We start from the raw sequence: 9,932 nt of genomic DNA on the forward strand, positions 1-9,932 counted from the left end.
ATCCCTCCCTCCTGTGAGGGTGAAGCATTGCTCTTCCCCCCCCCCTCCCGTCAGGACTTTGAATCTTATAGTCCTGTAGGTCCGAACACAGGAAATTTTTTAAAAATATTTGAAGTGAAGCTTCCTTGCTTTCTTTCGAGCGTTACGAAAATTCCGAACGCACGAGGGGAATAGTTAGGTACGTGGCGGAGGAACCGATAGAGGAGACGGCGGGGAAAGGTAGAAATGACGCAGTAAGTTGACGTGAGAAGGTCACTAAAAGTATTTATTGTTTTTTTTTTATCCTGAGGGGTAAAGGCATGAATGTGAATATGTATAATTTATTGATGAGTAGACGTCGTTTACCTCATCGAAGACAACTAACTGTACGCATGAATTGGACTTCAAAGAGATGGGTGTATTTGAACTGCGTTGACCTTGATGCAGTTCTTGTGACAAAGTTATGAAATTTAATGCATACAATTTAATCTGGACGCATTATTATTTTTTTTTAATTCTTGCCGAGAGTTTTCTTTTTTAATTAAAGTGGTGTCAAATTGCGGAATCACAGAAGCCGATGTGTTGGAACAGTTCTGAGACAGACTGTAGCCATGTCCGAATTCTCCTGTCGTTCATACTTAAATGTATTTGTCAAGTGCTGTCAGAACTTGAAGTGAAGTATGAGCGTAAACGAAATGTGTAGCCTGCCCCTCGCGTACGTTAAATAAACGTCGCCATTTTGAAAAAAAATGATGGATTATGTTTTATTTGATTTTAACATTTAAGGGCTATAAAGACTTCTGAAATCATTCGCACTGTATATTTGACTGATATTAATAATGGTGATAAAAATAAGTATTTAAACATGTTTATAAGGAAGTATAAAACAATATATGCATAAACATACGGATCGTAACAACGAAACAAAGATAGAATAATCATTATGTAAAGTGCCGTTAAAACGTGTGGAATTAATGAAGTGTTAAAATTACTAATTTCAGCTAAACATTCCTTCTTTCAATGATTTTTTTCAAAGGAAAAATTGATTTAAGTTATTAATTTGGACATAACGTCATTGCTAGTTTGCACTCGTATGACCTAGAGAAAACCAGAAGAACGAACAAAGAAAGACGTATACACAAACACACAGGAAACAAGCTAAAATCAGTCTATGTAAAATGTTAAATCTATAGACAGCACAGAGAATTCCGTTAAAGGAATTAGTGATGTGACATTGTTCTAATTCCTTCTACGAAATTCTCTGTGCTGTCTATACATTTAACATCGGCTGATTTGGATTTGTTTTCTGTGTGTTTGTGTATTCATATTTCTTTGTCCGTTCTTATAGGTTTTCTCTGTGATATACAGTGCAAACTATAAATGGCTTATGTCCAAAATAATGATTTGATTTAGTTAAACATTAAATTCGCAGTAAAATATTTGTTAAAATAAATGTAACCAACCTGGGTGGGTAATACTGTTTGAAGAGGCCAAACATTGAACCAGTCCGTACTCAAGTACGCGTCACAAAGGAGCACGTGAAGTAGGCAAGGTCGCAAGTACACAACTGCCTGCCTGAATTCGGACACGGCCTGTTGTTTGATTTGTATTTCGGTTGCTGACGAGGTCGACAGTCAGAAGAACTCGCACAGTGCGGTTTCAAACCCCGAGTACTAAACCCTCACTTCCCCATCTGACTAAATTAAACTTACCTCAATAATAATGTCGCAAACTCATTGTTTTTATCGCAGTTGTAAGTTAAATTTTATACACATGTGATGGGTACCAGTCCTTTTCTTAGGACTCTACGTGGGCCGCACTGGTTTGATGCCCGACAAAAGCACCAGCACAGCCTACCTGGGCACGCATACAGTGTACAGAGCTTCAGAAGAGAATAAAAAAACGCGATTTAAAAAAAACTATATAAAATTTTTCCGGAAGTCGCAGCATGATAACGGCTAGTATTTCTTCGAAATTTACCTAAAACTTCCTCGATGTATCCGCATGTTCACGAAAAGCTCTTAAGAATACGCTGAGGGCGGATGAGTATTTTTGTCTCCGTGTTTTGTTTTTAAACTGTATTTCCAGAAGAGCGAAGACGGCCAAAAAACCGCGTGATTTCGGAAAGCACCAGAGGGGTCTTGCATTATAATTTCTCCGCCACCTAATGCTCGACGGGGAGACTGCGCGCCGGTTCAGGGGCGAGACACCGCGCCAGAAAGCACCGGCGAGCGTCGCGTCTGAAGACACAGTTCGCGGCGTACGGCAACTGGCGACGACCCTCAGGAGCCGCGCCAGGTGCGGACGGTGTCGCGTCCCGCCCACACTCCGCCGGCAGCGCCAATTGAGGCAGCGACTGTGTCGGCCTGAGGGACGATGGGAGCATCACTTGACCCCACTTGGCGACGACGTCGCGTGCCGCCACCGAGCCGGTCGCCAGCCGTGACGTCACGCTCGTTGGACCGCGACCTGCCGGGGACGGTAGCCTACAACTCACGTCGTTTCGGTTCCCCTAACACGTTCGTGCAACTTCGGATTTATCTCAAAAAATTGAAATTAAAAAAAAAACGAAGGGTTAGGTTAGGTTAGGTCAGTCACAACATGCTTGAACTTCTGATTTGGCGGCTCAAGTGGCGTTAGTACCAAAACGCAAAACTTCGGGAAATCTTCGGAAATTCTTGCAGGGAACCGAAACTACGTGAGTTGTAGGCTTCCCTACCGAGGAAGTGCCCGTGCCTCCGTGACGCCCTTGTTGGCCAGAGGGAAAACCAATCAACAACTCAGAAACGTTCCAATTAGCAGAACTGGGAAGATTGATTCAAATCATTACTTTGGATATATACCGTTGCTAGTGTGGACTGGGGGACATAGATAAAAACCGGAAGAACGGTCGAAGAAAATATAAAATACACAAACACGCACAAAACAAGCCAAAATCAGCCTATGTCAAATGTTAAACGTGTAGACAACACAGAGATTTCCCTGGAAGGGATTAGTCGGGAACGATAGCACAGCACAGACGAACACGGGTTGTTGTTCGTCTGTATTTTTTCTGTTTTAGTTTCAACTGCCTCGCTTTCGTCCGCCTACTGTGTTCGTTTGTGCTGTGATATTGTTCTAATTCCTTCCACGGTCTATACACTTGACATCGGCTGATTTTGGTTTTGTTAATCTTTGTCCGTTCTTCTGGTTTTCTCCATGACGTACAGTCAGGGCAGCAACTAGAGTCTCTGGCACCCGGGGCATGATGGATTCATGCGCCCCCCCCCCCCTCTTTTTTTGCACATACCACACCAATAAAGCGGGGGGTCCGGGGGCCCTCCCACGGAAAAATGGTGCTATTTAAGCATTTTCCATACCTACATGTAACAGTTTCTGCGCTACTGTAACTTCCATTCATGAACCCACTATGTCCATAAAGTAGTCCGTGTAATCACTAGACTTGTTCATTAAATATGTTGAGACATTATATTGTAAATCAGATTAGACATTCCTGGCATGCGAGTTAAAAAACCTTTTTACCAGTTATCAGTTGTAGTAGGAATTACAATGCAAGCGATCTCGGCGCCCCCACAGCTTTGCGCCCGGGGCGTATGCCCCGCTTGCCCCCCCTTAGTTGCGGCCCTGCGTACAGTGCAAACTAGCTCTGTAAACTATTTTTTAAAATAAATGTAAACAACCGGGCTGGGTAATATCGTTTGAAGAGGCCAAATATCTAACCCGTATAACAATAGTTGTATAATTTATATGGTTTGTTCAAAATTGGACCATTCAAAGTATGGTTCCAGGCTTATAATGATAGGGGAAAAAAACAGTTGAAAATATGCAAGTATGGTCTAAAGTGTTTCTCAAGGATGGTATATGATTTTGCATTTGTAGTTGAACAACTGGTTTCTTTCAAATAACAGAGAACGTACCTAAGACGGAACACTGAGTTTTTGGTTTTTGTTCAGTTGGCCAGATTTCTCTAACCACCACAAAACTTGTCGCTTTTGCAAAATTATTTCTTTGAAATAATTGGAGGTAGCAACACGTCAAAAGAAAAGTAAATGAAACAATGTTTTTAACTAACTTTTACATCATGAAAACCTACAGCCGAAGTATGTCTGTCAAATTCTAACTCATCTTGTATATTTAACGGTAGGGGGAGTGTGGAGAAAAAAAGGGCGGGACCTTATGTAATCCATATAATTCTAGAAGCACCCATGCCTGAGATGGGACGCCGACCACAAGGCTAAGTCAGGTACGCTGATCCCTATGCCACACTGTTAAAAATTTTCACCTTAAATTTACGAATAACGTTGGTTACGTTTTATCCGGGTATCTTCTTAAATTAACAGTAATCTTCGTAAATGTTACAGGTACTAATTTCACTTACTTTGAACATGAATCTGCAACAATAATCTTAGCATATTATCAAAATATATAAAAAAAAAAGACCTTGTTGATAATCCGGCAGAAACACATTTTTTCCACGTGTGTTTTTATTTAAAAAAAAAAAAAAAAAAAACGTGGAAGTTGAAAAACTGTGTGTTTTTCGAAGATCCAGTTATCAGAAAGTACGAGGCTTCGTTTATTTGAAGTGAATTCTTCGTTGAAAAGTCCGTAAATTTACTGTAATTTCTAACAGTGCATCGAAGTCGGCCATGCACTATGAGAGATACAAATAATATTATGTCCCAAACACCAGTAAATTCATTTTACAAAAACACACTAGTATGATAACTAACCTGGCAAGCTTACTCCAGTAAATTAAGAGTTGTTTAAATTGACATTTAAGTAATTTTGTTTTAACTATTGTCCTCAATTTATCATTTTTATGGAGGGGATAGCAAAAATTTGTCTGTGGGCCGGCCGCCTTTTGAGAAGGCGTGCTCTAAAATCTTGGACCATTCATATAATTGGAAAATAATTAATATTTCTTTATGATATTCATGTGGGGGGCCATGGTAGCCACTCGCATATAATCAAGGCGATCAGTTTCAGTTTTCCAGTGAAAAATGAGAAACGGCGGAAGTTGCCGCGAGACGGTGGGTTTCCTCGGGGTACTTCCGATACCCCCTTCCCCTTTCTGCCACCATTCCATTCCGTAACAGCTGCATTCCACATCCGTCTCTAATGACAAGATCTTAAAACAAATTATTCCCATCATTCATGCTTGTGACAAATATATATATATATATATCCAAAACATTTTTGTTTTCACGTTTTCGTCTTTTATTTTTAATGCGCCGATGGAAATTATTTTGTAAGTGGCTCTGGCATGCAGGCACAAACACACAAAGTGGTCTTCAAATTATTTCAATTAGTAAGCTTCGAGCGGAGATAGTGAATTTTTTTTTTTTTCCTTCGAGGAACTTGGTATCATCTGAAGCTGTGGTTGTTCATTTGCTCTCGACTTTCAAAAAGGCACTGCTTCGCTGCGACCTGGCCGCGATGTTTAAAGACATGACCCTTTTGCAGGTCGCGGCGCCTGGCGACTGTTAGCAGCCAGGCGATAAACGGAAGTACGCTAACAGCGTGCCGACCGCCATTGTTTTCCGGTCACGCCAGACCGGGTCACAAACTCTCTAAAACAGTAAAAAAAAAAGTTTAAATCAGTATTATTTTATTGATTTTTTTTTGGTAGAAAACTCCGTCATTTAACTATTTTGTAGCAGCTCTAAAAGTTTTTTTTTTTTACGTCGTATATCACTTATTCACAGTTATTGATATCACACAAAAAAATGTTATGTAATTGCAGTTTTCCACGTTTATTTTAAGGTAATGTGTAAGAGGATTGCTAGTACACATGTTGAGCAGCGGGAGGTCGAAAAATCTCACTAGGCGCGGCATTTTTCTTCGAGTGCTATACCCGTTCTGAATATGTGGACCATGTAGTGCTTAGCTAGCGGTGAGTAGATGCACGGGAAGCCTACAGTTCACAGGGATGAGAGCCACACCCGAATATTTTTCCGAAGTTTTCCGAAGTTTGCCGATCGCTCGTGAAAAAAAAAAAAAAAACATATTGCAAGGATTTATATATTTTCGATCATAGAGTATTTCAAATAAAGCTAAGAGATTGTTAAGTGCGAGTGATTTGTGAACAGACCTCAAGTTTGGGGATTTAATTAGTAGGTAATGTAAATATTAGTAGAAAATAAAACTGTATAAAAATTAATTGGGCTATCCTTACGAACACGTTTTCCCCACTCGTAACAATATCGACAATAATGGCAAAAAGGAAAATTAAATTTTTACTATCTAGTAACTTAATGTGCTGGTCAATTATCTATTTCAATTCATGATTTCGTATTAAAATACTTACTTTTCAAATATTTTATTGCTACATATAATGCTGTGATTATATGGTAAATTTTATCTTAAGCATCTATGAAAGTGACTCGAGAATAATTTATCAGGAAAGAATATCAAAATATTCTAACATAAATTAGCAAAAACATCGTCGAAATTGAAAGATAATTTTTTTTTCAATTTTTCCCGGGGAAGGACACCGAAAAAAAAATTAAGTAAATAGCCCAGGTCCTCGCAAAGCCTAGGGCCACTCCATGGACTGACACCTCCGTGGTTCGTATATCTTGTTCCTTGTGGTCGGGACTGCCGCCGCACGGCATGTGCTAACCAGAGGAGCGCGTCGAGCGTTTCCAGCGAGCAAACAAGCCCCGCCACACACGGGCGCGGCTCTTATCTCGATGGCTTACTTCCAACTCCCGCCGCCAGAGTGTGGTGTCGTCGGGGGAGGGTGCGATGTGGGGAAGCCTACAACTCACATAGTTTCGGTTCCCTGCAAGAATTTCCGAAGATTTCCCGAAGTTTTGCGTTTTGGTATTAACGCCACTTCAGCCGCTAAATCAGAAGTTTCCAATGAAAACAAGAATGTTGTGACTGACCTAACCTAACCTAACCCTTAGATTTTTTTTAATTTCAATTTTTTAGAGGAATCCGAAGTTGCACGAACGTGGTAGGGAACCGAAACTACGTGAGTTGTAGGCTTCCCTGCGATGTGCGCGGCGTTTATTCACTTCCGTGAACTGGGACGTAACTGCCGCCAGCACGCCAGAGATAGGCCTACCACTTGCCCAGCAGATAGTCCAGTTAAAACATTCAGTAGGACATACGCCATTGCTAGTTTAGATGAATACACAAACACACACACAGAAAAACCAAGCCAGAATCAGCCAGTGTCAAATGCATAGACCGTAGCCTACAGAGAAGTCCGTGGAAAGAACTAGAACAATATCACAGCCCAGACGGACTCAGTGGGCATTTTAACATTTCACATCGGCTCATTTTGGCTTTCTGTGTGTGTGTGTTATGTATTCATCTTTCGTTTGTCCGTTATTCAGGGTTTTTTTTATGGCGCACAGTGTAAACTATCAATAGCGTATGTTTTAAATCAAACCTTCCCAATGAAAAAAAAAATTATTCAAAGAACAGATATAATCTGTGTCATGCAACTTTGCTGAAATATGACAGTATCAATTGTTTAAGTAGGCATATCTTTTTGCGTGGCACAGACTGACTTTACGTGGGTAGGACCGAGCGAAGGGTTCGAACCCCGAACTGTCCATTCTGAGTCCGGTTTTATAGGTTTTCCTTTTTTTCGTGAACCTCTACAGGAAAATGCTTTAATGTCTTTACAATACGCTATGGCCGCTTCCTCCCCATTTTCTGTGACTTGTAATTTTTTTGTAGCTGTATTTAACCAGCTGATGACGAGTCTTGAAGCATATTTTTTTTTAAATCACGCCGAGAAAATGGTTCACTCAGCCACGGAAGTCAGGCACAAGGAAATGCCTTCTAGCACGTAAATACAATGAACACATTGGGTGCTTCACTTTCCATTATGAATTGGTGTTTGCTCACATTAATTTAAGTTCAATATATATCGAGGATAGGCGTCCTATTACAATATTTGGTATTACTTTATGTTGCAAAAGCAGAAAACTATGGAAGTCTTGTTGTGTCGATGTAATTAGATTTTTAGGTAGCCATCAACTGTGACGTCATATTGCGTGACAATAATAATGATAATACGTTTTTAGGTATAGGATGTTAAGGATAGAGGCCCTTGACGTTCTAACAACTTGGTAAAGATAAAAAAAATCTCAGTAGCAGACATGTTTGGTATTCTGTCTTACTAACTTTTATAAATCAATACTATCCTAACAAAAGTTGTTTTGTAGATATCGAGTCTCAGACTGGCTTACTTAAGTTGCCAAACCGTGATGCCTCGTTGGCGTTCTAGCATAATTACGATTAACCCCGAAATTCTGGTACATGGATCAATTATGTGCATATAAAAACGCATATCGACAAAGTAAACATAGGCATTATATAAATGTCCGGAACTGTCTACATAGTATATAACGAGTGTACTTAAAATCTGAAAAATTACTCGAATGAACATCATCCTATAAATAGAATTTTGAGTAATATGGACCTATAGTTATATGGGTATTTTTTCCCAAGAATGTTTCAAATTTATTATTTAATGAAGTTCTTGCTGTGCAACAAAAATTCTTTCAAGACCAGAGAGAAAGACCTTTATTTTTCTATCACGATTTTTATAGGTATATATATTTAAGGCGAAATATTTAAAATATTCGTGGGGAAAGGGCCCATAGAACTATTGGCTTATCTTCCCCAGAAGTTTCAGTTATTAGCTTAAAAACAAATTTCCGTCTGCTGAAGTATATCTGTGTGCTGGATGTTGCATATTACGACATTAAACTTATTATTTTCCAAAATGTATAAATAATCATAGTGATTTAACACAAGGCGTTTGAGGCGGAGGGAAACGACATATGTAAATCACTTCAAGCTGTGAGAGTTGTTTACTAGTTTTTTTGTTGATAATTAAACGCCACCAGAAGCAGAGACGTTATTTTTGACGCCTTTTTTACTATCGTGTTTTTATTAACTAGCTTTATTGTCTTTCTGTTGTTTGTCTGTTCGGTACAAATTTTGCAATCTATTTTAAACTAACTTACCGATGAGCTAGCGAATTTAAACTTTAAACATAGTTCAGAACTGGGCTACAGTGTAAACGCAAGACTAAAAAGAATTAAATAATTATTTAATAATTTTTTTTAATAAACCACGTTTTTAAAACTGACTAAAAATTATAAAATAATTTCTTCTAGCCCCATTCAGATTTATAACCCCATACAGATTGTCCTGAAAATTTGTGATTGTGTATTTTTAATACCTATGAAAATACTTCTTTGAATCGATAAACACGGGGCGCATGCAATAGATAAGAGTAAGGAGTGTAAGAAGTTGCTGTCGTAGAGAAAACTCACACAAAAGTTCACAGCATTTGCAGTGCAATAAAATTGTCAATGAACTAATAATCATGCATCAGTTATATTTTGCATGTGTTCCAGGTTTTAAATCTTACAAGTATTTTAATTGGTTTTAAAAATTCACAGGAAAATCTGTATGGGGCTAAGAATCTGAATGGTTTTATAAATCTGTATGGAGCTAAGAGAAATTATTTTATACATTTTAGTTGTTTTTAAAAATTTGGTTTATTAATGGGCTAGTCCAGACTACGTGTCAGTAGAACGCGTGAGTTACAGTTCGTCCATGTAAGCCAAGAGAATTAAGTAGTAGAAACATGTTTACATTCACGACATTGCAGGACGGCAGCAGTTTCTGATAAGCTCACGTCCTACCATGCGTCATATTTACTAAGAATGACAAACAAGAAAAGTCATCTAATCCAACACAGCCATAACTGTATGGAGTATTTTCAAATCAAGACGAAAATTTGTCCTTAGCCTCGCTACTATATGACAGAATAGGATGCATAAATTGTGAAATATTTTCATGGGCGGTTACATTTTTTTTTTAATAATCCAAATTAATCTAGATAACATGAAATTGGCATGCACAGGCATTTTAAAACTTTATTGTTAGCTTCACTTGTAACTAACTACCTAACGAAC

At 38.9% G+C, this 9,932-nt stretch overlaps 1 protein-coding gene across 1 annotated transcript in view; it reads left to right on the plus strand.

Moving 5' to 3' along the window:
- LOC134537722 (adenylosuccinate lyase) overlaps positions 1-9,932 on the plus strand; it is a 96,671-nt gene that overhangs the window by 44,734 nt on the left and 42,005 nt on the right. The window lies entirely within an intron of this gene.

The sequence above is a fragment of the Bacillus rossius genome, chromosome 12 (assembly GCF_032445375.1).
Source record: "Bacillus rossius redtenbacheri isolate Brsri chromosome 12, Brsri_v3, whole genome shotgun sequence".
Lineage (NCBI taxonomy): Eukaryota > Metazoa > Arthropoda > Insecta > Phasmatodea > Bacillidae > Bacillus > Bacillus rossius.